At 44.9% G+C, this 27,861-nt stretch overlaps 1 protein-coding gene and 1 long non-coding RNA gene across 3 annotated transcripts in view; one reads left to right on the top strand and one right to left on the bottom strand.

The window, feature by feature from the left end:
- Positions 1-18,468, bottom strand: part of EBF3 (EBF transcription factor 3) — a gene marked incomplete at its 3' end in the record, with an annotated part of 669,366 nt that extends 650,898 nt beyond the window's left edge. Inside the window, exon 1 of one of the 2 annotated variants that reach the window (XM_079977373.1) lies at positions 18,365-18,468. Of the gene's footprint in view, positions 1-8,204; positions 8,313-18,364 lie in introns of those variants that run through there. The other variant, XM_079977384.1, reaches the window with a different exon arrangement.
- On the top strand, positions 2,561-27,861 carry LOC307216809. Its single transcript, XR_013839330.1, has 4 exons — positions 2,561-3,347; positions 11,772-11,911; positions 18,253-18,464; positions 27,467-27,861. It is a non-coding gene; the product is annotated as an uncharacterized lncRNA (long non-coding RNA).

Raw genomic sequence — 27,861 nt, 5'->3', positions numbered from 1 at the left:
CCAAAGCGTGGAAAATACGGTCTTTATCATTCACCAACTTTCTTTCTTTCTTTCTCCTTCCCCTTCTCTCTTTCACCTCTGGCTCCAAGCCACATTCGAGGAGCAAAGCGCAGAGATGGAAAGGGAAGGGGAAAAATTACTTCTTGGGTTTGGATCCTAAGTGTGTGTGTGTGTGTGTGTGTGTGTGTACATCGGGCTCCTGTTTTTGTCTGCTTGCTTTCGAGAACCTCAAGCTCAAGTTTTCTACCCTGTCGAGGGGCAGGAAACAAACACCCCGCCTTTGCCCCCCACCCCACCCCACCCCGAGGGTAAACAGCAAAAGGACGGGGTGATTCCTCTTGTCCAAGGAGAGGAGGAAACGAGAGAGAACCTGCTTAAGCAAGAGGCGGAGAGTTGTTTGTAAGAGCGTCCGCATAATACTTGGGGGAAATCAGTGTTTCCCTCATAAAACGGGGGCTTCTCTTATCCCAAATATAAGGGGAAGAGGTGGCAGGGAGGGAGGTGGCCGGGGCGAGGCTGGCTGCGAGCCCCCGGCGAAGCGCTGTCCTGCCAAAGAAGGTGAAGTTCACCGGGACACAAAGCACCAGGGGGAAGCAGACGATGCGCCCTTCTGCCGCGGATGGTGAAACTTTCCTTTTGAAACGTTTGCAACCTCGGGGAGGACCAGGCAGGCCTGGTCACAACCTAAGCAGTGGGGAGGTGCTCGCCCTTAAATGAGAGAGCCCAGGAACTGACCAAGACTCAGCTGAGTTGGTAGCCCGGCCACAGCCAGCCAGGCAGCGCCGTCCCCTCCTCCTCCTCCACCCCCCCAAAAAAGTCTTGACCTTAGCAAAGTTAGTCATGCAGAATGTGCTGCGGATTTGAATGAGATTTGCATGTTGCAGCCAAGACCTCCCGAAGTAACGACCCTCCTCCTCCTCCTCCTCGGAGTGTGTGAAGTGTTCCTTTTGTGTGAATTTACGGGGTGAGGCTTCAATGATCCCCCACAAATTTGCATTTAAATAGCGACATCAAGCGATTCGCGTGCCACACACCAGTGGGCTCCCAGATGTCAAGCCGAAGTCAGTCAGATGGCCATTGCCCAGCTGTCCTTCTAAACATCATCATACCAGAGCATGCAGTGACCTTAAAGGGACAGAGCCCTGCCTGGGCTTTCAACCACCACCCAAGGCTCCTCTTTCTCCGCACCCCACCCCTTAAAAGGGTGGCGGGGGAGGGGGGAAGCCGGGTGTGAGGGGGGGGGGAGAGAGGACACGTCCGATCTGCCTTTCGACATGTTCCATTGTACAGCCCCCGTCTGTTAAAAGCCTGAGAAAAGGAATCGCAGAGTCTACCATAAATCATGTTTAAGATCTCAACCCTTCTCTCCCCCCCCTTTCTGTGTTCTCTAACAACACACAGCATAATGACCCATAATCGCACACCTTAAACGGATCCCACAGATTCAAATTGATAATTTGCCCGGGCTCGGAGTGCGCGCGTGTGTATACACATATACGCGTGTTTGTGTGCGCACGCGCTTATACACACTTACTTACACACGCGCGCACAATTGCACGCACACACGCACGCACACTTGCGCGCGCTCTCTCTCTCCTTTGGGATGATTCTCCCGAGACTATTATCGCAAACACTTCACTTATTATCTCCCTGCCGCCACCCTGAATAAGAAAGAACTGTTACACCTCAGTGGTTCAAACCTTCCCAATTTTCCCACGTGTATTCCCTGTTTATTTTGCCTGGTGCTCAAGTTCCACGCTGCTCGTCGTCCCCCTCTACTCCCCCCCTCCAATTTGGTGTGTTTATGCGCGCCTGAGTGCAAGTTTCCACTTTTGCCAAACAAACTTTGGAGGGAGGAAAAGTTCAGAGAGAAGGAACGGTGCCATCAGCTTGTGGTCACGCCAACCACCATGCGCGCGCTCGCGCGCTCTCGTGTTTAATTTTCACCCTTCTGTCCATTCTTATTATTCGAACGAGTATTATTTTATTTCGGATGGCCAAGCGAAGAATCGAAGCCAACTTGCCAACACCCATATTTCATTTTTAGTGTTTTTCAGGCGCCATTGATTAAGGACGTGTTCGGTTCCACTCGGAGTAATTTATGCCCGGCTTCACCGAAACAAATCTCAGCAAACTCTTGTTTCTTCGCTTCTCGAAGAGCCGCACATTTGTAGTTCAGCTATTTGTTTAAACTTGGCAAGGCTCTCCCAGAACAATTTGGGTTGGGAGTGTGTGTGTGTGTGTGTGTGTGTTTTGCGGGAGAGACACTGGGGGTGCCAAGGGTCAACTAATTTCCCAGGTCGGTGGCTGGTATTTCGGGGCGCCGTGCGCGCCCCTCGGAGGTCCTGACTCCGGATTGTGCTGCTCTTACAGCAAGATTCGTAGGGTAAACGCGATTTGGGCGCGCGCCTGGGATGTGCCGAAGGCTTCCACAAGCATAACTAACTGGGCATTGGTGGTGGGTTTTTTTGTTTTGGGGTTTTTTATTTTTTGTTTAGAGAGAAGCTTGCTCTAGAGACTCCTTGAAAGATCCTTCCCCTGCCAAGGCCGGCACTTTGGGGTCAGTGCAGGAGGGATTTGGGCCAGGGGACCTAATTCCAACAGCATCCAGCTCTGGCTCCAAGCCGCCCTATCCTCTTTTTGCTACTGCAGAAGCAGCAGCAGCAGCGGCAGATCAGAGGTTGGCGGCGGCCCCTCTTTCCGGTGACCGTCCAGCTGAGAGGCAGGCGAGCCCAGGGACCTGGACCTGGAAGGAATTGGACCGCCCTCCTCGCCTGGACTTTGATTCCCTCCCGAATCTAATCCACCACCGTTTCCTTCTCCAAACAGATCCCAGGCACGCCAGCCCAAAAGGGCAAAGTTACAGCGGCGAGTGGCAGTGTAGGAATTGGAAATCCCTCTCTCTCTCTCTCTCTCTCTCTCTCTCTCTCTCTCTCTCACACACACACACACACACACACACACACACACACGCCTGTGCAAAGCCACCTGCCAGGCTCTGGTGCAGAGTTCGCTTCTAGCTCCGGAGCGAGACTCCGGACAGGCACGTGTGAACGTCAGCACGGTCTTGGGAATGCCCCGCTTCGCAGTCCTAGCCCACCCATACAAAACCAGACAAAATATGGTATTGAGCTTCGATTGGCTTTATTCAGGTTAGCATTCACACCTGCCAAGCGCAAGGCGGGTACTATGTATACCAAACAAACACACAGCAAGTTGGGGGGGGGGAATCTTAAATAGCTCTGCTCAAACCGGCGTGGGGAGACGAAACCACGTTTAAGCTTTTTCTTCGTAGTGTCTTAAGGAGGTGAGGCGGACAATAACGCGCTGGTTAACTGGAGCAAAACGTAAGTTTTGTAGCAACAAGGTTTTTTCCTTCTCTCTCTCTCTCTCTCTCTCTCTCTCTCTCTCTCTCTTTCTGTGAACGAGCTGCTTTGATGATTTCCTTTCTCATCCCCGCCTACCTCCTTTTGGTTAGATTGCAAAGACTGGGGATGGTGCGGGGCGCGCGCGCTGAGAAAAGACCTTTTAACTCTATTATTAGGCGAGTTTCACGAAACACACATAGACCAAAATCTCCCTGAATAAAGAGATATAATTCTCTAAGTAAAGAAATTCTAGCGTCTCTTCGCCGCCCGGCGGTGGTGAAGTTTGACGAACAGCGCCTCCTTGGGTGGGGAGACGAGATTTTCAGCGCAAATAAGATTGAGATCGTCAGTCGAGGGGACAAAAAGTAGCATCTCTCTCGCTCTCTGCCTCTCTCCCTCCCTTTCTGCATTCCACGGTCTTATTGGGCTCCATTTGCCCCTCTTTTGAGTGGCAGTGGTGAGAAACAGCTTCCTCCGCTTGGGAGGCTGCTCCGAAGTTTCTTAGGCCTCTCGGATCCGCTGAGTATAAACGCGACGTTTCAGATTTAAGAGGAAGCGAGAGTTTTCTCTTCCCACCTTCTCCCAACGAACTCCCTCCTAGCAGCGGTCCTTAGTTTGGCATCTGCAAGCAGGGCATCCGCCTTGGGAAACTAAACGCGGGTGAAATGGCACCGAGATGGTTAGCCTGGAACAACCTTCCCAAGTAGAGAAAAAACGGGGGAAAGGCGGGAGGGTGCCGCTACTTGAGAGTAAAGAGGCTCTCGGAGCAGGAGGGCAGCTCTGGCAACCGGGGAGAGTGAGAAGGGAGGGGAAAACGGGGATTCAGGAGCGAAGGTAATAGTGCGGAAAGTAACCACGGGAAACGCGTTCAGCTGGGAGAAGAAACCAGGGGAACGTCCGTCACATTTGGGGCTTGGAAGAGTCTACCTTTAGTTTAGAGGGACAGGAAAGGACGCTTCCGTGTCTGGGAAAGGATTGGGGAACGGAGCGGAGAATACAGACCAGAAGCATTGGTTTAAACTAAGCAAACCTCACGGAGAGAGAGGGAGAAAACGAACGTCAAATTGGAAGAACGTTGTTTGCCCGGAAGACTTTCTCTTTGCGATGAATGAATGAAGGCTGTAGGGGAAAGGGAAAAAAAAAAAAAAAGAGCAATCCAATATAGGGAGGGGAGAGAGGGCTGGCGGCGTGGGGGATTGTTCCTGGAAGCAGGCAGGATCGGGCAAGGGAGGAAGTTTCGCAGCTTTTTAGGGGTCGAGAAAGCGCATCGTTTCCTAAAGACCTCCAGCGGTTCCAGGAAAAGCAAAGCCAGAGAGTTCGTCGGCATTTATTTAAATGGCCCTTTGTTGTCCTCTCCCTTTCCCTGCGCCGCCGGGCCTGTGTTTATTCGTAAACAAACAAAAGAAAAAAACAAACAAAACGCCACCTCCCTTCCCTGCAAAGAAGTTTGCGAGCCGACCCGTCTTCATTATCCTACCATCAAAATCTCCACCGACTCCGACTGAACAAACAAGGATCGATCCGATCATTTCAGATATTATAATTGGCTTTAATTAAACACACTTCGTTCTAATTAACTCTGAAATTTTAGCATGCTTTGGGACGCTGGTGTCTGATTTGATATTGTCAGTCCAGATGTCCTAATAAAATTCAATCCTCCACTCAAGACTTCAATATTCACTAAGAACAAAATGCAAATTAAATGTAAAACCTAAAGTATCGCCAAAGGTATAATCAAGAAAGGTGTCTCCAAACTTCTCACTTTTTTTATTACGCAGTAGTTAGAAAATGCAGATTACAGCCTAACAAGACCTCGCCTGAATAATAGAGAGTTTAACTCTTTCCTGCTCTTTCCTGAGTCTAACCTAATGTGCTTGGGGAACCGGTGCACGCGCGCGCGCGCACCCTTGTCCTGCCGAGGACCAGAGCTGGGTGGGACTCGGGACACATTTCCTTCAAAAACACGGTGCGCTCTTGAAGGCGATTTCGCCTAATTTGGGAGCGGGGAGGGTGCGACACCTCCAGTTCCCAGATATTTCCAAGATTGCAGAGAGGATATAATGCTCCAGAGCCGACTGGCACAATTTTTCGGCGACTTCCTTTTCCCTGTCGAGCGTAAAGGAAGTGGAGCATTTGGATAGAGGATCCTCCAGCAGCAGTTCAACTGCGCTGAGAGACCTGGCCATGCTCTGCTACTCCCAGGGCCAAGGAGATTCTCTAACGTGTCCCCCACCCCACCCCGCAATCTTGCAAAGCAGTGGAGAAACAAGGAACCTCCATTCTCTAGGGGCTTCTCTCTCTCCATAGCCCACGATTGCGCATCCTTTTCAATAATTAAAGCCTTAAAAGCTGGTCCACCACCGAGCAAAGTTACATGACAGACTTCCCCGGACCAGCCTATTAAGAGAGGCTTTTTGATGGCTCCTGGACAGTTTAGCTGGGCGAGATGTCATTTGTTTGTTGCACTGGGAGTTTCGATCTAACCCAGGAAGAGAGAATCGGGATAACAATAATAAACACGGAATGCTGTGACTCTTAAAAAGAGCACGGTTTGTAAGTAAGAACACTTGCTTATTTCCCTCCCGCCGCCCCCGCTTCGTACATTGTGCCATGTTAGTAAAGTCACTTAAAGTTGTTGCTAATTTAACTTTGGCATTAAAAAAAAAAAAGAGGAGGAAGAGGGAAGGGCATGACGTGCGAGTGTGTGTGTCGCACGCGGGTGATTTGCATTTTCTTTAGTATATTGAAATGAGGAGAGAACTGCTGGGCGGTTGGGCTGCCCAGAGCATAGCTAGGGGCCATGCAGAAATAAAAACAGAGAAAGAAAAGAAGAAAGAAAGAAACGGGCTCCTCTTCTAGACTATTAATAAGCAATTTGTCCCGCTGAAATTTACATTGCAAAGGGGGGGGGGCGGAGGAGGAGGACGGGGGGGGGGAGAAGAACTGGCCGTCCGCGCGCATTTGTGTTGCTTTCAGCTGCGCCAGCGCCGTGCAAGCTGACTTGGTGGATGAAAGGATGAACTGTCCCACACCGCCCCCTCCCCTCCCCCCAAAAAGTGATTTATGGTAGATATTTAAACTTTCCTTCCTTATAACTGTTAGGGGCAAGATTTCTCTTGCGCGCGTTTAGCGTGGCTCTTGATTTGCATATCAATCTCCTCTCTCCCTTTCAAGTGGGACACTTGGAATCCCCCCCCCTCCTTTGAAACGCACAAGTACACACTTCAGCGGTTAGCCCAAGGGTTAATTTTAACTCCGCTCTTCACCCTAAAAATTGCGGCTTGTTGTGTTTCAAAGCTTATTTAGGTCTGAGAAATAATCGCAGATTGTGTTGGGTAAACAACAAGTGCTGGGATTCATCCCCTCTTCCACACACACACACACACACACACACCCCACACCCTTTCTCGCAACCCAAATTTCCCTTTGGCTTTAAGGAGGGGGGGGAGAGGAGAAAAGGGGGAGAGAATTTTTTAAAAAAGAAAAGAGTTTGTAAAGGTTGAATAGCGGGTGCAGTCTGCCACCTAGAGGACACTTTGCGTTTTCATGGCAAATCCCTGGCGTTTGCTCATATTAGATCCTTCTTTAGATCTTGATTGCTGTTTAAGTCACTTATCAAAATTACCCAGCTCTTTCTCCGTGCCATTTTGCTTATGAAACATTGATTGCTTTGTTATTTGAACTTTTAAGAGCGCAGTATTAAAGAAAAAGAAAAGAAAGGCGCACAAAACAACTTCAACACTCTCCGCACAAGAAAATCGTTGCCATTTTTAGACATTAGATTAAAAGGTATGAAATGTAAAAATAATACAATTTGATTTGTTAGTCTAACTGCGATTTGAGAGTTGATGTCCCCAAAGGCCAGGCGAGCTTTTTTCTCTTTATTTATTTTTATTAAAACATCAATCTACTGTGGAGCTGGGTGAACTCAGTTTCACCTAGAGAACATAAAATTCTCCATACCAAGGAAATAAGCACCTTTCATAAATCAACAGTATTCCTGACAGATCGATCAATTTTTGGTTGTTAATCCGAAAGGAGGAGTTTTAATTGCTTCCACCGTGTTTTTTCAGTTCAAGCACCTTTGGCGTTGCCAGACCCTTAAAAGTGCTTCACTCTGGCGCTATAATTTGGATGGAAAACAAAGTTACACCTTTCAAGCCAAATCACCTTCCCAACTCCCCCGAAACAACACGAGCAGCGCCAACATTCCTTTCCGGATCCCAACAGGGGTACCGAAACGACAACATAAAACAGAACTTTCTGACAACCTTCCAACAAACAGGGGCGCGGGCGGGCGCGCGCGGAGGCACACACAGATATACACAAGCCCGCAAGTAATCCACCCGAAGTTACACGGAGGAACACCCCACACGGTGCGTAAAAGGACAAAACCGCTGGCTGAGTGGCAAGAGGAGCTTCTGTCAAGCAGTGGCTTAGGACGCCTCTTGTCCTCAGACCCCTTTGATGCATGGAGCCAATTGCGGATCAAGTGAAATTGACAGCAACATCAGGCGCGCTGCCCTGCCTGATCAATCTGCCCCCTCGCCTAATTGGAGTCAGCGCAAGAGCAGCAAGGAAGCGAGAGTGGCTTTCTTTCTTTCCTTTCTCCCTCCTCCCTTGTGCCGAGTTACCAACCCAGCTGAACCCCCACCCCCTCCATCCCTCGGGCAACTTTGTCTCTTTCCAGAATCAGGACCACACACACACCTGAGACTGGAGGATCCCCTCGGAGAGAAAGGAAAGGGAGGAAGAGAAAGAGAAGGGGGGGGGGAGCAAGCAAGCAAGCGAGCGCAATGCTGGTAGTAATGGGACTCGCAAAACCCAATCGCTTACCTTTCACGGCTAATTAGGCAATAGACAGGTTTGTTTGGGTTCACAAAGGAGGCTAGGAGTGTTTATTGTGGACGGAAAGCTAGACTTGAGGACTGTGTGTGATCTGGGCTATTTAATACATTACTTACCCGACGACAATCTCAGGAAAGCTCTACGGGGCAAAGGGATGTGAGAGAGCGCAGCAGTGCGCAAGCGCCCCCCCTGGTTGAAACGGGAGGGAGGGGGAGCGACAAGCGAATGGGACTTGGGGGAGGAGGAGGAGGAGGAGGAGGAGGGAGGCTGGATGGAGGGGAGTCCGGAGTTGGGGGGGGGGCAAAGCGAGCAACAGTCTTGAATAAAGTTTGGTGGGAGAGAGAGCTTGTCCTGTTGGAAGGCGCAAACCAGCAGTCAGGCAGCGGGCGAAAGGGATGGGAAGAGGCAGACAGAGAGCGGCTGCGTCCTCGGATGTGGGTCGCTCCCCTCGAGAGGCCACCTCGGGCAAAGGCGGGGAGTTGCACTTCGCAGAGGTGGCATCTCCAAGCCCTTGGCGGCTGGCCAGAGGGGGAAGAAGAGGCGGCGGCCGAGGAGCACCGGAGGCTCTCTGCCAAGGGCGCCGCCGAGCCAAGCTGGGTTTAACACCTTTTCACCAAAGGGTTGTGCGCGCCCAGACAACCGGGGTGGCCAAAGGGTCGGGTTTTTCCCTCTTGCTCTGCTTCTCCAGACAGGGTCCAGCTTCTCGGCCAGATCAGTGGCTGCATGCAGCATGACTAGCTTTGGGGACGGGTGGGCGCGGGGCAGTGGCGTAGCGTGGGTTGTCTGCACCCGGGGCAAGGCAAGTAATTTGCGCCCCCTAACCCATGGATTTGCGCCCCCTAACCCTAACCCCCAGATGTTGCGCCCGGTGCGGCCGGCCCCCCCGCACCCCCCACGCTACGCCACTGGCGCGGGGTTCCCCTCTTTCCCCGGATGCATGAATTTGGAGAAGGGGACTTGGGACTGTGGCGTCGAAGCTGCTTTGGGAAGCCTCGGTGGGAAAGGGCGGCCACGACCTGGCCTTATTCTAGGCTCCTTTTAACTGAGGGTGGGTGGAAGGGAAAGGAAAGCAGTCTTCTTTTCGCTTAAGTCACCGCAAAGCCTCCATCCCGCGCTTTTCTCTTGACACCCAACTCATCAGTCCAGAAGACGTCTCTCTCCCATGCCTCCCTCCTCCCCCCTCTTCAGATGTTCACTAATACAGCTCACGTCTCCCTCCCGTTTGGGTGCTTGTTTGTTTTGCGCCCAGGTTAATAATAATAATAATAATAATCATAATCATAATAATAGTACTAGTAGTAATTCATTTAACCATAAAAAACCAGGCACATCTTCCTTCCGCTTTCCCACGGCTTGGACACTCACCCCGATCACTATGAGTGGAAACTTAACCTCGGATTTCTACACAAGTGGGAGACGGGTCCAAACACTGGAATCACCCTGAAAGCGAGGAGGGCGAGCGCGCGAGCGCACACGCGTGCCAACGTGCCACCTTCCCGGGAGAAATAGTATGCGTGTCCCCAAACCACAGCAACATAAGAATACAACAGTTGGGATCGGGGCACGTTTCCCTTCACGCCTGCACCTGAAGACGCTCGGGCGCACAGGGGAAAAGACCTTGCGATGAGCCCCCAAAGCAGGCTGCCTTCGGGTGTCCCCCTCCGTTGCCATCTGTAAGGCGCTTTACGCTAGAGAGGCTGCTGGCGGCGCTGGTCTTTACTGCCCCGCGCCAGCAACTGGTGGGATCTGGCCAGATCTGGCAACCTAGGCGCTTGTTAAAAAACAAACACACAAACAGTGCCCATCCACATAGGTCATCCTCTAAGGAGGTGGGGGGGGGGGCAAGAAGGGGAGACAGTTCACGCCGGTAACAAAATGTTCCTCCCCCTAATCTAGCCAAATCGGACAATAAGTGAAAGGTGAATAGCACTGCGCTCCGCAAAAACAGAGGAACCCGAGGTTACTATGCCAAGGCTGGGTTGGAGAGCGACCGTGGCTCCCTGGTCGATAGCGCGTGCTTACTTGGAAGTAAGCCCCGCTGAAGTCAACGGGAGTTACTTCCAGGTAAAGCAGGCTCCAAGAAGCTCTGTAGATCTATGCCCCCCCCCCGCGCTTAAATGGCTACTGTATTGTGTGCCACCACAGTGCGCTGGAACTGAATGCGCCGCTGCTGACAATTTTCACGCTTATTCTAAAGGCAGGAATCTTAAAAGACGGAAAGGCGCTTAGGGGAGAACCTCAGTCAGTCAATGCGGGGTGGTGGTTGTTTTAAACTTCTCAGCTAACGCGTAAAAGACCGAGATGTAAAGGATATTTAAGACAGATCCACACACGAATTGTAAGCAAGTAGCGTGATATAAGCCGCTCTGGGTCTTCAGAAGGCGCTAAGAAGTCACAACCCCAAGTGGGATTTAAACACACACACGCACACAATTTTTTTTCAAATTTTGGGACAAATTATACTGAAATACTTCGGTTTAAGTGGTCTGGATTGGGATGTATCATATTTCTCTTTTGCACCAGCTTCAGGAAGGAGCAGTACAGCCAGAATCTAAAAACAAAATGATTACTTAAAAAACACACCCAGCTAGTCATTAACAAATTATGGAAATTGACACCAAAGCACATTTTGTTACAAAGGGGAACACAAAGGTTCTATTACTTCATAAAGTAACAGATACACGAATTATATTGGGTTTTTTATTTTCTAGATCGTGGATGATGGGTACAAATCGATTTTTATTGTAGGAGAAGGTGAAGAGCTTAGACAGAGAATACAAAGTTGCCTGTTTTTCTCCTGAAAAAGAACTCAGTACATTTTAAAACAAAAAGGTGACCCTGGGGAAGCCCTCCTCCAAAACGCTTCGGCTGCCGAGATATTTTTTTTTACACGTATTCGAGAGGAATCTTTTTAATAAGAAAACACACACCCAAACAAGTTCAGAACCCTTACCCCAAGAATAAGACCCTGACATTTTGCCAATGTTTTAATGTCAGATTATTATTTTTAAAAAATCTATTTTTGTAGTTCAAGAATTTTAATTTTGTAAGGAAACTTAATTATAATTTCCCCCCTAAAGTAATGAATTGCTACATTAGTCTTAACTTTTCTCAGCAAGGGGACAGAAAAGAGGGGGGAAGAGACAGAAACTGAAAGTGACCATTAAAGGCTGCAGTCCTGAACTCATTTACTTGGGAATAAATCTCACTGAGTATAGTGGGACTTACTTCTGAGTAGACATGTATAGAATCACACTGTTTCAAAGGTAGTAGGAGTTCATCAGAAAGCAATAAAAAAAACCTACCCACCCAGCTGAAGAGTCAGCTGATCTGAGAGACAGTGCAATTAATTTAACTTGGAGAGTGTGTTAGGGCAAGAGAGTCTGTCTTTGTGTAGGTGTGAATTCTCCCTTTTCTGGTTCAGGGACTGAGAGAGAGCCCAGGGTGTTAGGTCTTCATGCTGAAGTATGGGTGCCTGAGGGTGGGCCTTTTAGGAGAAATAGGCATAGTTCCTAATATAACTTACATAATCCAAGCTTCATGTTTGTTTTTCAGAATTATCCACCTCAGGCTGAGACGAAAAGAACCATCTCCACCTTTCCTTTATCCAAGAGGATACGCCAGCCTTTCTGACATGCGGTTCAACCCAAGCCAGTGATTTTCAGAAGTTACAATGTGTTCAGTAGAACATCTAAGTAAGTGGGCAGGGGATTGCTAACAAAATTAAGAAAACTGATAAAATCATAAATTAGCATTAGTTACTGGGAAAAAGGAAGTACCATCAATCTTGCAGTACACAGGAAGAAGCCTTATTGACTCATATTGTTTTAAAATCCTTTTTAATAAGACTATTGTTTTGGAACGGTTTTCTCTTCATGACCACCTTAATTTCTGCTCTGGTATATGTGAAATTTATATAATATGTGGTATGTAGTTATGGAAACATTGAAGTTGAGGCTGTTTGAAACCTAGTGCTACAAGACTGATATGTATTAGCTGAAAATATGGGGGTGATGAACACCCACATGCTCCTGGGTTCTGTCTCTTTGTCACACTCTGATGTGACAAAGAAATGAGACCTAGAGTAGGACCTTTTAGATAAAAAGGTGGGGTTGTGCTTACAGTAGTGGACTCCATTTGGGTCTGTGTTATAATGTGCCCAAGCTGCAGATAGAGTCAGCAAGACTATAGAGAGGCGGCCAAATCTTGCTTCTTCCAAACATCCAGGTTAATCTGGAACAGGTTTAGCCACCTCTCCCCACAGTGATTCTAATTAGACCTACCATGTGACAATAAAGGGGTATATGTCTTTCTATGACACTCATTGACTTTGCTTTTAAGGAGGGGAACCTATTAGACCCAGAGAGATGGGAGGAGAGGAACAGGTGCATTGAAATGGTAGGCATTCTCTTTCACCAGCCATTAAGACAGGTGAAAATTTGGTATAACAGGAAAAGGACCATTGCAGTCTGATTTCATCATGTTCCAGTTTAGCTTGTTCTGCAAATAATAATAAGCAACAAAACAACAACAACAGCTGTGACAGAACAATAACTTACGATACACCTAAAATTTGCCAGGTTAATTAAAACCTGTGCACAGATTTACAATCTAATGTAGAGACAAGACACATTGTGGAGGGAAGTAAAGGGGTGAAATGATGGTTTTTTTAAAGGAGGGGTTCGAACACAGAGCCAGAAGAAGAGAGCACTATGTAAGGCAGGAATTGCAGAGAGATGGGAACAAAGGACATTATATGCAATGATATAAAGGTGAATTTTGATAGCCATGAGGCAGGAGGGAAGGATGTTGATAGGCTCTAAAGAGACGGTAAAGTGGGTAATGATGATGTGAATGTATATAATTAAATGGAAAATAAATAATACACACGTGTGTGTGTGTGTGTGTGTGTGTAGACAAAGGAATAAAGAGGGCAGTTTTAGGTTTAAGGCTGATATCTGTAGGTAGGTCTAAGATCCTGAGGAGGAACAGAGAAAGAAAACAAAATAGTTACAGAAGAGCAAAACCAGTAAGACATTTGAAAATGTTCACAGGCGTCTTGATTTGAAATCAAGGAGAGAGTGAGAGGACACTGGTGATGAGAACAGTGAAACCGAGTAATGCAAACTGAGCCACAAGTAGAATATATCAAATGAACGGCAGCACGCAGGAGAGGGAAGTTATTTAATAACAGATGTTGAAAGATGAAGTACAAGGTTGTAATAGTCAATGAGAATAAATGAGAGAATGGGCTAAAATGCTGGCAAAGCCTGCAGAAAGAAAATAACGAATTAAGGTCTATATTAAACAACTGAAAATAACAAGACCTGGAAGAGTGGAGGAAGAGGAAAGGAAGAGTTAGAAGAAGACACAATTCCGGCCTTGATAAGTCTGCAAACACTAGCATGATCAAGAACAAGAAAAGGTGATGTTGCAGCAATAAGAAAACCAGAAGCTCAGTTTTAGTGGAATTATATTTTAGATACAGTGGTACCTCGGGTTAAGAACTTAATTCGTTCCAGAGGTCCATTCTTAACCTGAAACTGTTCTTAATCTGAGGTACCACTTTAGCTAATGGGGCCTCCCGCTGCCACCGCACGATTTCTGTTCTCATTCTGAAGCAAAGTTCTTAACCCGAGGTACTATTTCTGGGTAAGTGGAGTCTGTAACCTGAAGTGTCTGCAACCTGAGGTACCACTGTAATGGGCACTTATCTGATGAGAAGCAGAGTAGAGACTGGGGCAAGAGAAGAAGAAGATAGTTCGTGTAAAGAGTTGTAGGTCATTGGCATAAAGGTGGAATATTTTCTTTCTTATTTTTAATGGAGGCAGACAGGAGAAATAAATGTTGCCCAGTTGATTCCATGGATGATCCTCTCTTCATAGTGACAAAGTTGTTCTAAGAACCACAACAGTGCAATAGTCACCATTTTTGTCCCAGAAATGTGCCTCCAGTTTGGCATTTGGAAACTCTTGTCATGGTGAGAAAAGCAGGTGTAGGAACTTGGTTTTGCAGAATTTTTGCACAATATCTGTTGAAATGGTCTTCTGATTCCTACTGGCTCATATGAACACTGCAATATACAATAGTAAATGATGGATTCCACTAGAGACTTTTGGCTACAAAATCATGCGAGATCAACCATTTTTTGTTGTCCAGTGCAGCAGTATCAGGATGTTCAGTTTTAGTGTTGCAAAGAATCAGACTAAGCTGTGGTAGTATCAGGTTCAATACCAGAGGAAGCCCCAGTGGTTCCTGCTAAATATCCCCCTCCACTCCAATAGTGGCTGTGGTTGGAAGTCTCAGTAGGGCAGCAATAATATGAGTGTATGCCTTCTTAAGCCATGAAACCTTGGCCATATCTAATTCAAGGATCCATCTCCATGCCCTTAGTCAGATATTAATTAATTCCAGGAAAGTTTACACTGGGCATCCTCCATCAAACATCTTCCTCTGGTAATTAGATTAAGTCTAAATTTACATTTCCTGCAAAGTGCCCACGAGGGACAAAAGAACGTAAGACAAGCTTGCTGGATCAGACCAATGGGTCATCAAGTCCCTGTGTCCTGTTCTAACACTGGCCATCCAGATGCCTGTGGAAAGCTTGTAAGCAGTACATGAGCACAACAAGGCTCTGCATACCTGCCATTCCCATCAATGTGGCACTGTGCATCTGACAGGCATGGAAGCCATTGAGAGCCTTGCCCTCCATGAATTTGGTTTTCTAAAAATTGATTTATTATCAAAAAAGGGCAAACGTAATAAAGAAAAGAAACAACGAATCAAAAATTTAATCCATAAATTGTTAATATTTGTATGAGAAATAAAATCATTCCATGATAATTGGGCAATTCTTGCGAACTTCATCCAAGTAAGCAAAGCAGTATTGTCATTTTTAAACCAACAGTGTCCATTGCAATAACCTCTGTGGTGTGTAGTCATCTCCAGTAAAGACCCCCAGGACAGAACTGCAGTGGACACATATTTAAGATATGGGTCCATAACAATATACTCAAGTACCTTATGCAATATGTTCAATAACAGTTTACATCAGATGTATAATGCCTTTAACAATTCGTTGGCGGTGGCATGGGTGGCGGAGAAACAGCTTACAGAATACAGCGATTGACCTAACCTGACAGAACCAAATATGTATGCGTGTGTGTATATATATATATATATATGTGCGTAGGTAGTTCCCTTACGAAGGGGCAAGAGCCACTTTTAGCCTCTGCCAGTCATAATTGACAACAGTGAGCTAGATGGATCAATTGCCCAACAGTGGCAGTTTTCTGTGCACACTGCAGTTTCCTATGTACACTGACTGGCCAGTGACTCTACAGGGTTCAGGCAAGGATTTTTCCTAGCCCTACCGGGAGGTGCTGAAGACTGAACCTGAGGACTTCTGTAGGTAAAAGTGTGAGTTATGGTCATTCTTTCCTCTGAGCTACTCCTCTGTCCTTTTGGATGGGATAGCAAAACGACCTCCAAGATCTTCCTGACTCAGCCAAGAGTCCTATGGCTGATGCTTTGCAAGGGTTTGGTGACGCTTCCAGGTGAATGTGCCAAATAAATAGTGGAGAAAAAGGATAGGGAGCACTTGGATATCTCTGACTGCTACTCTATCCATTTATCCTCCCCATCTAAGGGAGATAATCATATAAAATAAATCTGAGTTGGTCCTACTTCAAAACTGAAGAGCAAAACAGAAGCCACATTGTTGTTCATCTAGTTCCTTCCTGCCTGAAAGCCACTTCCCTAATGAGTTACTTCTGAAATGGCAGGGAGATGAGTTCACCAGCATCCTTTTGGGATAAACCTAGCCATACGCCCTCACAGCTTCTGCATATTAATTAGTGGGCTTGGCAGCTTAAATAAGGTAGAGAGGTATGGAGTCTTTTTCTCTGTAGAACATATATTTAGTTCCAGCTCTCATGGAATCAACATCTCAGAGCCTATGAAGTGCTTCCACTGAATGTTTCAGCAACACAAATGATCACAATCATCATTATTTTTAAAAGCAAATAAGAACATTTCATTCTATGATCAGAGGTTGTAGAAACATTGTGTGGGATATAGGATTCCACTAATGGATAAGACACTGGGAAGAAGCTGGCAAAATTTATTTATTTCCATAGGAATTTAGTTGTTTGTCTGGCATAACTAAAATCCTCAAACACTTTAAATCATGAAGGTTTTGTTTGAACTTTATTGGCTTCTCTTCTTCTTGCCCCTATGAAACAAGCTTTGGGAACTCTGTACATTTAGGAGTACAGTACACACAGATTCTTATTTCTTCCCTTCATGTTCCTTACTTTCAGCCTTCCTCCCTTTCTTGTTAAAAATCAGACAGTTTTTTAAATACTCTTTTTAAATACAGCCTTAATAAAGATGTAGAAGAGACTGCATGACCAAAGCCATTGCAAAACATTTGCTCATACATGCAACCGTTGCTAGAGTTGAAAGGCATTGTGATAAGGTTATTGAGCCCCAGTGTGCGGTTTTCTTTGTATGACCCTGATCCAAAGAAACACAACTGCTCCAGAAGAGTCACTTGTATTGCCATCTTGTTTTCTGAAAGACCAATCAGAGCTAGAGATGCAAAAAGTCTCTAGATAGAGACAGAGATGGGAGCAGTTGAATTGTATTCTATGGAGACCTAATGTAGCATAGCAGCCTAAGGGACTGAGAACCAGTCAACATTAAGTCACTAGATTGCCCAAGTAAACGACTGCTTCTCAGTTTCAGCTCCGCCCCCCTGGGCCAAATTATCATACGGAAGTGCTTTGAACACTTCAAAGCATGTTGCTGTTGACAGCATCTCTGGATACCTATGTCAAGTGTACACTGCGAGTTATTGAATGTGGTTCTCATCTCCCCAATCTATTGATTGTGGTGCACACCCTTAACTTTCTTTCTTTTTTTTTTGTCTGTACTGGTAGGCTTTGTACATACCATACCTTTACAGAACATTAAAAGCACATTCTTTCCCTCAAATAATTATGGGTTCTGCAGTTTACCTCTCACAAGCAACACCCAGCAGTTCTCAGCAACACTTAACCAACTACAGCATCCACACTTCTTTGAAGGAAAGAATATACTTTAAAGGTGTAGCACAGAGCTTTCCAAACTTTTCATATTGGTGGCACACATTTAGACAGGCATCATTTCATGACACAATAACTCAGTTTTACTAGCAAACAGGTAGTTAAACTAACCCCTTTCCTGCCCCGGGAGGAGCATGGGGAGTGTTCGTGCTACACACTTACACACTACAGCCAACATATTAACGTGTCATGACAAAGTTTGGAAAGCTCTGCTGTAGTGTGTACACAGACTGCTTTCCTCTTATTCTTGAATCAGCACGGCAACTGGTTACACACCTGAGGCTATCTGCAAAAATGATGGTTAAAATATGTGTCTGTGTGTAGGGGGAGAGGAGGGGGGAATCAAATTAAAAAGCTATATTGTCCACAGACTTTACTTTGTTTTCTACCTTTTATTGAGATCATTCATAAACTAGAGTAGCCTAAGACGAGTAACTTGTGAAAACAAATTGAGATGAAGGAACAGGGCTTATTGGGTGAGGAGCTAAGCTAAATCTGAACCCAGAACTTTCCCCCCACCTCAGTCGTGAAACGTGAAGAGAGAGCAAGACAGCATACGCAAAGTGCCTGTCTTTTCCTCTCCACCGGCCGTTGGTATTACTCCTACCCCGCAACTGCAATTTGGGTTAAGGACTTCCAGGTCAGAGAGCATGAGCTCAGTCACTTTCTTATTTCAGAAATTAAGCTCTGCTTGGCGGTTCTGCTTCCAAGTGGGCTTCAGCCTTGACATTCCTCATTGTACAAATATGACACCATCAGGTTAAATTCACATGTGTTAGCACTTCTGTCTACGCAGCAAATACAGCCGGCATAGGGGAAGTCAATGGGGTAACCTGTCCATTCCTTTTTCGTCGCTTTCGTGTGCCTCACCCTCTATCAGCAGTTTTCTGTCTTTGTGCTTTAATCTTATTCTTCCTTCTACCTTGCAGTGTGTCAGAACGGCTTCATTCAGTGCTGAGATGGAAAAAACTGCATACTCCAACTCTGCAGGGATACTACAGAACTGAACAGTCGAGTTTCCCCCTGGTACCAGCATCTTACCTTTGCAGTTTTTGCTCTTCCACCAGCCCTGAAGCAACTTGTCTGCTCCCAAATTGGAGTCTTCCTTATGGCAGCACAGATACTTGATACTCCTTTACTGGTAAGGCAGGCTGTAAATGTATTGTGAAGTGCAATTAAGTGCATAACGGTGGCCAAATACTCTCATTCACCTGTGAATTATTTTTTTTGCAGAGAATTCTTACTTTTGTTTACATTTCATAGTGTTTCATTTTTTAATGGCTGCGAGACAATACAGGATCTGTGCCATTTTGAACTGCTCTTTATCCCTGATTTAGAACTGGAATCACTATATTTTTTTGAATAGCACGTTGAAATTTTGCAAAAGTGAACAGAGAAACAAACCCTGTCCATAGGCTTACAATCTCATACAAGTCGAAGTGTGGAGAAGATGAAAGGGTTAGAAGGCAGACTACCCAAAGCCCTTTTAGATACACTATGATTAACACCGCAAAATATCTTCCTAAGTTTCCCTAATTTTAATCGTTCACTAAATGCTTCCTTCTGTTTTGGGGTATACCTTTACAGATTCTTCTTCAGTGGTGGATGAGAAGTGAGTAAAGAATCATGACAGAAAAGGTCATACTCTCAAAACCAAGAAAAATAAAAGTAATGTCATCTCCTCTAGTGTTGAAGGTTAAATATTTTAGTGAAAAGTGTCAGGGATATAAGAGGACATTGACTGAAACAGTGGCCTGCTTTCCTTAAGTAACTGTCTTAGTGCCACAGCCTTGAATCCCCCAGCTTAAAGCCCTATTGGAAATGAGGTCACAGGGTGAGAGGTCAAGTATCAGGTGACCATGAGTTCAAGTTAAAATGTGGCAGCAGTGCTCACCAGGGACAGAGAAAGCCAAAAATCACACACACACAGACACACAAACTTCACCAGCAGACACAGAGTTCTGTCAGGCATAACAAAAAATAAAGATCTGATCTCTTTGTGTATCAAAAATTAAAATGAGTATGGGAAATACTGTAAATGTTTGCTCTAGGCTTGTTTGCTAGTGGGGTAGTTTTATGGTCTGCTTCTAGAGACAGCTCAGATGATGAAAGAAAATTAATGTATTGCATTCAAATATTACTAGCAGAATATGCTCACTATGTCAGAATTATCTGGAAATTTCAAGAGAAACTGCAATGCGATAGAAACTTTTTTGTTAACTTTAGAATGTTAAATTTTAAACATTGATCTCTATATTATTTAGAAAAGCCTTACAGCCTGTCCAGTATTATTATTATTACAGTATTATTTGCTCACAACTGAGTCGGACTATATTCCACAGAGCTTATTCCCAATGGTGCATTGGTTTGCTTGTTGTATTTGTTGTACTATTAATATTACCCACCTATCACTAGCAGATCCCAGGGTGGTTTTCAGCAAATTAAAATCAGAATTAAAAACATTTAAAACGGATTACAGTCACAGGAAACGGGTGAGTTCTGAAAACACACATCTCAGGTGTCAAAGGCCCAGGGTAAAAGGGGCATTTTCAGTATCACCAAAAGTTATTTTGTGAATTTGCCAGACATACACCTGTGTGAAGGGAATTCCACAACTTAGGGGCTACCACAGAGAATGCCTTCTCTGGTGGCTGTAGGGATGTGTATAGATGCTAGGGGAGGATATATTTATTAGATATTATCCTTCCTCATGTTTGTGAGTTTAGCAGAGTGCATTCCTTTGCAGCTTAGAAGGGAAGCTTAGAAAGGCTAGTTTTAACCTTTTAGTTTAAGTCATTCAGGATGTTTTAAGGCAGACTGGATTCTCCTGGTATTCCCCCCCTGAAAACAATAACCACATAAACAATCTTGTAAATGGTAAAAATGGCATTTTCTCACTCAGAATACTTGTTGAAGAGTAACAGACACAGCAGCTTTGTTCAGGCAGGCTTAAAATGGGAATCCAGTTACGACAACATACTTTAGTCCAGTTTAAAATAGAGTCTGACCTGGGCCTCAGGCTCAGCATATGTTCTCATGTTGCTGGAATGAGGTGAGAACAGGGCACAATGGCTCTCAGAGTTCTCTCTAGTAAACTTACAGGAAAACTCTTCGAGCTTCAGCCCCTATCATGTGCCTGTCTAGCAAACATACATCATTGGTTTGACTGCATTGTAAATATCCCACAGAGGCACTACCTCAAAACTTCTGAGAGAGTGGAACTACTAAGAGGGCCCCCAATGCAAATCTTAACACTAAGCAGGGTCTCTACGGAGGCGGTGGCCTTTGCAGCTATCTGGGGCCTTAGTCTTTTAGGGCTTTAAACGGTAGCATGAGCACCTTAAATTGGGCCCAGAAACATACATGTATCTGGTGCAGCTGCTTTAAAATGGGTTATGTGAATTCTAAAGGCAATCTGGCCATTGCATTTTAGACCAGTTCAAGTTCTGAGTCAAGGTCAGCCTCGTGTACACAGGATTGCAATAATCCAATCTGGAAGTTTAACTAGAGCGTGGAACACCATGGTTAAGTCATCTCTGCCTAAAAGGAATCATAGCTGGTGAACCAGCCATAGCTGGAAATAGGCACTCTTAACTACCAAGGCCTCCTGAACCCCTGCTCCTTTCAGGGGAATGTAACCACTATCCAGAAAACACTCTCTTCCCACATTTGATAACTTGGAACACATAACACACCCGTCTTTTCAGGATTCAGTTTCTTGGCCCACATCCAGTCCATCACTGCCTCCAAACACTTGCCTAACACCTCAGCTGCCTCCTCTCCTGATCCATATTGTGAATGGAAGGACATGTCTGGAGTTATGCAGGAAAAGCACCCCCTAAGGGTGGAACTGCACAGTATATAAAGTACAGGGACGTTTACCAAATACTGTGACAATACTTAGTTTGAAGTGGATGTCCTAAGTGGGGATATCTTTTCCCCAGTGGTGATAAAAGCCACTTAGGGAATAGTTTTCATTGGGGGAAAATGGAAGGAGCAATGCACATTGATGAGAAGGGAAACTCTCATGGGGCTAGCAGTCCTTTTCACTTGTTGAAACAGTAAAAATAACTCCTCTGGCACCAGAAATGTTACTTAAAAAAAAAATCTATTACTTATTTTCACTTTTTACATTTGCATTTCAGCCATTCTCTGTTGAGTACAGTGGTACCTCGGGTTACATACACTTCAGGTTACATACGCTTCAGGTTACAGACTCCGCTAACCCAGAAATAGTGCTTCAGGTTAAGAACTTTGCTTCAGGATAAGAACAGAAATCGTGCTCTGACAGCGTGGCGGCAGCAGGAGGCCTCATTAGCTAAAGTGGTGCTTCAGGTTAAGAACAGTTTCAGGTTGAGTACAGACCTCCGGAACGAATTAAGTACTTAACCCGACGTACCACTGTACATGGAATCACCCAGTTTTTCCTTCTCAAAACAGTCTTAAAAATAGGTTAAGTTGAGGAAGGTGAGTGAGGAGTATAACTTTCTCTGCTGCGATTCTGCCTAAAATAGCACTCAAAGCAGCTTACAGAACTATTAAAATATAAATGTTAATTGCTTACTTTCCCCCCAAAAACTGTACAAAAATAAAGCATAAGGTAACAGTATAACACATGAGAAAAAATTAAACAGATAAAAACTATTATGAGCGTAGCCAGGATTTTTGTTGGGGGGCAGGTCTTTTGTTGGGGGGAAGAAGCTCAGCTAGCTATGTATTTTTTTACTGATTTTTATTGATTGAGGGGGCAGCTGCCCCTCCCTGCCTCCCCTTGGCTACGCCCATGAAGACTACAATGCTGAATGTATGTATATATATATATATATATATATATATATATATATACGTGTAAAGACTGATACAACCATGCACAGGATTGGTGTATCAAATAACAACCGGCATAACAATCCTGACCCAGGATCTGAGAAGGTTGACAAAATAAAATATGTTTAATCTTGTGCTTGAAGCTTCATAACGTGGTAGCCTCCCTGGTATCCCTGCAGACAAAACTTCAAGTGCTGCGGCAACCCTTTGGGGGGTATGACCCCACTCCAAATGATCAAGCCCAGGAGAATCCAATTTATAAATCTCTAAAAAGAGGGGGAGTTATGCAGGAAAAGCACCCCCTAAGGGTGGAACTGCACAGTATATAAAGTACAGGGACGTTTACCAAATACTGTGACAATACTTAGTTTGAAGTGGATGTCCTAAGTGGGGATATCTTTTCCCCAGTGGTGATAAAAGCCACTTAGGGAATAGTTTTCATTGGGGGAAAATGGAAGAAAGTGGAAGTCCTATATGCCTGTCTTCAACTTCAGATTGCAAACTCTGTGGCTGCACCATATGTGACATACACTCCACCCCACCAAGAACTGCATATATGTCATTTGGCCTCTTCAAACTCCTTAGGGATTCATAGGTCACAACAAGTACATTGGCTCATGTTTGGAAGCGAACTGGCAACCAGAGTAGCTGAGCAAGAGTCAGTATAATATGATTCCACTGCCTTGCTCCATCCGGAAGGTGGGTGGTGGCATTGTATTCCAGCTATACTGGCGTGGTTAAGAACAGAACCTGTATAATGCCATCAGTGTGTGATTTTGCTTAAGTGTTTCATGTGAATATCAAATGCTATGGATGGACCTTTACAGAATAGGTTAATTGCTTCTGGGAAAGGGCCACAGCTCAGGGGCAGAGCCTCTGCTTTGCATGCAAAAGATCCCAGGTTCAAATCTCTAGGTAGAGCTGGAACTTCCTCCTTTCTGAAAGCCAGAGAGATGCTGCCATGTAGTGCAGGCAATACTGAGAGAGGCAGCTTCTTATGCAGCAAAACAGAAATTACCCAACACTGCTGAAAAAGCCCCGTCGTTTGGGAATAGAAATAAAGCAGTGATTCCAGCTATCAAAGGCTAACTTCTCCTGACTGTTCCTAAACAAAACTGAAGTAGTTTCATCACAACCCCTGAGCTGTGTCCAGGTTGAAATGGATTGAGGAAGTTAGCCTTTTCTAGAATTGCATATCGCTGATAGACCTCCATATGCTCAGCCATATAGTACTAACAGATACCTCTGAATGCCACAGGTTCAGTTTTCCATAAAACTGCCTTTCTCTCCTGTCACAGTAATGTGCTCATCAGTGGCTTTGCATTGTACTGCATTGTACTACTTCAATGAAGGGAGCAGCACTGGTATGATATCCTGGGTCAGTACACTGTAACGTACTACAGATGCAACCTTGGTTTAGTAACACAACATTTTTCTCCTAAGAATTGAAGCACGTATAACATCTTTAAAGAGGGATGGAAGGGGTGAAAGGCAGTTCCCCAAGTCTTTCTCAGAGAAGTAGATATTATTTTGTATGTGCTAGAAGTGTTCGGTTGCAGCCTTAAAGACATTTAGTAGGACGTACATTTTCTTGATTTCAGTAACTGATTGCTACAATGCAATTCTGCAGTGATACAAATTTATTGCAAATTATTATTACAAGAAGAGTAAGCTTTAATTTTCTTTAGTGTACATGCAATATTGGAAGAAAACATAAAGTGTACATTTCCTTAAATTCTTGCCCTGCCTATACATGGGCTGCTTAAATTCACATGTATAAAATGGCTGTAGCACAATTCTCACTGTTGACCAGAAAAGATTAATGCCTCTTAACTATCTGCCCTATACTCAAATGCTCCCTTGGCACAGGTCTTTCTGAAATGAATAGCGCTTGCTTGGGTGAAGCAGTTTAAGGACCAAGCCTCTATATTTCCATCAGTGCAGGAGCAAGAAGTTTTTCTGGAGACTCGTCACTTCCAAGGAACATTCCAGCTAATGGTGGTTTTGCCCACAATGCTGTGTTTCTTTTGTATCCCAAACCACAGATTGATAGGTAGCCATTATAGCTGGAATTCCTTGAAGCTGTAATGAGAGGGCTGTAATTTCATGGCTGTGAGGCCATAAGCTATGAAATATGACCTTTATACAGTGTGAGAAAGAAAACCCAGCACTGTTTTTATATTGTTCTAGTAGGAATCTACTATGAAGAAACCCTCAAATTTCTCACACAATTGGTCTTAGGGTGCTTTTGCACTTCACCAGCGACCCATGGGTCAAACTGACCTTTGCCACAGTCTACACCAGAGCACTGAAGTTAAGTAACTGAAGCACATACCGTTTTCCCAGACACTTCTAGGGTGAGCAGAAGCAAAGGAGAGCAGGGGAGAGCACTCGTGTAAGTGCAGGTGTAAGCCTTCCTCACCCTTGGATGGCAAACTGTGCTTGCTCTCTGGCCTGTATTCTTCTGTAACTGGTCATCCAAGCTACTTCCATCTGTGCTGCCAACCTAGTGTATGTTTCATCTGCTCCTGATCCAAGCCAGTAATGAATCAGCTCTGTAGGTGGAGCAAGATGGGATGATAACAGTGCAATTCTCTATGTCTGCTCAGAAGCTCAGACTCATTTAATTCAATGGACCTTTCTGCCAGGGAAGTGGGTGTGAAGATTGTAACACATTTCAAGTGTTCGCTTACATTGTTCAGTGATATTTGCAATAACCTTGCGCAGGAGGCCTTTATTATGCCCATTTTGCAGGCTGGGGGTTGTGGCTAGGGCTGATAAAATAGTGGCTTACTAGCTTTGCCCACTGAGTTCATGACTGAGAGCAGAGGTTTGAACTGTGCACATCCCAGCTCATAGATTAGACTCTAAGATATGGGCTTCATGTTCAATGGGAAGACAGCCCAGCTCGTGCCTGATCAGAACTTTGAGGGGAACTGTCCATACCAAAAGAGGAAGGGCTGCTTTTCTGCCCTGCTCCTTATCTCTGGTTCTGTTTCTCCTCTCACAGCTGATGTTGGTATAGGGGAAAGGCAGGATCCCCCTCCTTCCTCAGTCAGCCTTACATGGTAAGCTGCCATGAGTGGATTTGGGGAGAAGAGATAGGACTGCTAGTTATTTGAATGACTTGCCATCTACCCCTGGACCCACATAGGCAACTCTGTTAATGGAGAAAGATGGAGAAATAACACTTGTAGTACAATCCTCTACATGTCTGTGCAGAAGTAAGAGGCACTGGCTTGTATGCAATGGAGTGCTAGGTCTATGCTCCAGCAGCTCAAGAGTTTCCATTAGTGCTATGGGGCTTTGCTCCCTGTCGTCCCCCTAGGTAAAGGTAAAGGAGACCCCTGACCATTAGGTCCAGTCGTGGCTGACTCTGGGGTTGCGGCACTCATCTCGCTTTATTGGCCGAGGGAGCCAGCGTACAGCTTCCGGGTCATGTGGCCAGCATGACTAAGCCGCTTCTGGCGAACCAGAGCAGTATACGGAAACGCCGTTTACCTTCATTTATCTACTTGCACTTTGACATGCTTTTGAACTGCTAGGTTGGCAGGAGCAGGGACCGAGCAATGAGAGCTCACCCCATCATGGGGATTCGAACCGCCAACCTTCTGATCGGCAAGTCCTAGGCTCTGTGGTTTAACCCACAGCGCCACCCGCGTCCTGTCCTCCCCCTACATGCCCCCTAAATCTGTCCTGGGTTTCCCCTAATGCTCTGGAGTAGATTTGAGGAGGGACACAACTGGGGATGCACACGAGGAGAGAAGAGGAGAGGGTGCAAAGTCCTGTAGCACAAGTGGAAATCTTTGTGCCAATGAGACACTTACTTAGTGTTGCATTGGGTACACCTTGGGGCAGTCATTCACTCTCAGCCTAACCCACCTCACAGGGTTGTTGTGAGGATAAAATGGGGAAGAGGAGAACAATATACACCACCTTGAGCTTCTTGGAGGAAAAGTGGGATTTAAATGCAATAATTATAAATAAAGCAAATAAGTAATCAAGTTCCATGTGGCTTTCCCCTTGGTATAGGATTTCAGCTTTTGTATTTCTGTAGCACATTCAAAGTATTCACAGCACTCAACATACTTACAACAGCCTTGCGAGGGAGGTAACTAACCAGCACTTCAACAAATATCTGAATTCACCATAAGAATCTTTAGCTTGCTCTCTTCAGAAACTGACACTTAAAGTTATATTACAGATTATTAGAACCGAAAGAGCTCTATTTAAATAGAACCATTTCTTCACCACTTCCTGAGCTGTTAAGCATTACGACATAGTCATGTTACACATGTTCAATATAATTGTAAAGTTGGTGTATTATAGTTCCATATACAGTATATATAACCCCTGGAAGAATAATCAGAAAGCAGGTTAAGACAGAATACAATTTATTAGTACCTGCTTTTTCCTGTAAAGACTATACTGGTGGCAATAATAATGACTTATGTGACTTGGCTAAGCTGAATATTATTAGACAAGCAGAATATTATTATAAAGGAAATTATCTGCACTTTATTATGTCCTGTTTTATTCACTTCTGCAAAACAGAACATTTTGGCAAGAATGGAATTGTCTGGCTTGGGCCATTTAGGGTCTAATCATATATATTTTTATATCTGTAGCACTTTAAACTGTTCCTGTTGCAGTAGTTAAAATACAGAAATGTTTATTAACTTTTAAAATGAGAAAATTCTGAATGAAATTATTGTTTCGCCTCTTCGATTAAAGGAAAATTGTTTTGGATGATCTTATCAGGCTTTGTCGGCCTGCCATCTACTGGCTGGACTTTTGTAAGTTTTCCAAAAGGACGGAAAAAGTTTCCTAAATGGAAACATATGTGCAAGTTTTTAAAAACTTGCTTTGTAGAGTTGACAAAGCCATGGCTATGAAGAATGCATAGCAACCACAGAATGCATGGACATGATAGGAAATGTTAGGGGGACCAAATAGACAATAGATGACCAAAGGGATAAGTTTGGGTATCTTGCTGATTGTCTAATACCATGTTTGTTTTTCCTCTCCCCTTTTAGTTAATCTTAATAGCCGAGAGCTACGTTTTACTATTTTTAAACCACTGAGTGAAGCTTAATGAATGCTACCTCTTCAGATCTAAAATCCCAACAGTTGTTAATTAGTCATGGTTGACCTACAGTGGTGACAGACTGTACCAAAAATACTAGGTGTAGGAAAGGAAATAGTTACAGCTTCCACTTCTAAATGGATCAGTACATAATTTCCCTTTAGTGATTCATAGGTTTACTAATAAGGGCACAGGAATGACAATTTTCTTATGTCGCCATTTATGTTTTGTAGACTCATCGAGTTGGAAGGGACTTTGGAGATCATCTAGCTAAACCCGCTGCTGAATGCAGGTCTGGGACAAAGGATGCTGCTACAGCATCCCTGACAGATGGCTGTCAACGCCCTGCAACAAATAAGAACTCACCACCTCTCCGTTCAACAACTGAACAGTTATTCTTGTTAAGAAGTTTCTATGGACCCTGGGCCCTAAATAGTGGTGGTTGTGACTATGGTGTCTATAGAAAGCACGACAATTTTTAGCTGGGTCAAACCAATAACCTTTATTCAGTTCCATTTCAGTTACTGAAAAGAGAACTTGATTGTGGAAAATGGGTCAAATCTAGTTATTTCATTGGCAATCAAAATGCAGGAAGATGAAAATATTCTTTACTGTGATCCACTGATGT

This window comes from Podarcis cretensis, assembly GCF_951804945.1.
Source record: "Podarcis cretensis genome assembly, chromosome: 5".
NCBI lineage: Eukaryota > Metazoa > Chordata > Lepidosauria > Squamata > Lacertidae > Podarcis > Podarcis cretensis.
Note: the sequence above shows the minus strand (reverse complement) of the source record. Positions and strands in the feature narration are given on the sequence as shown.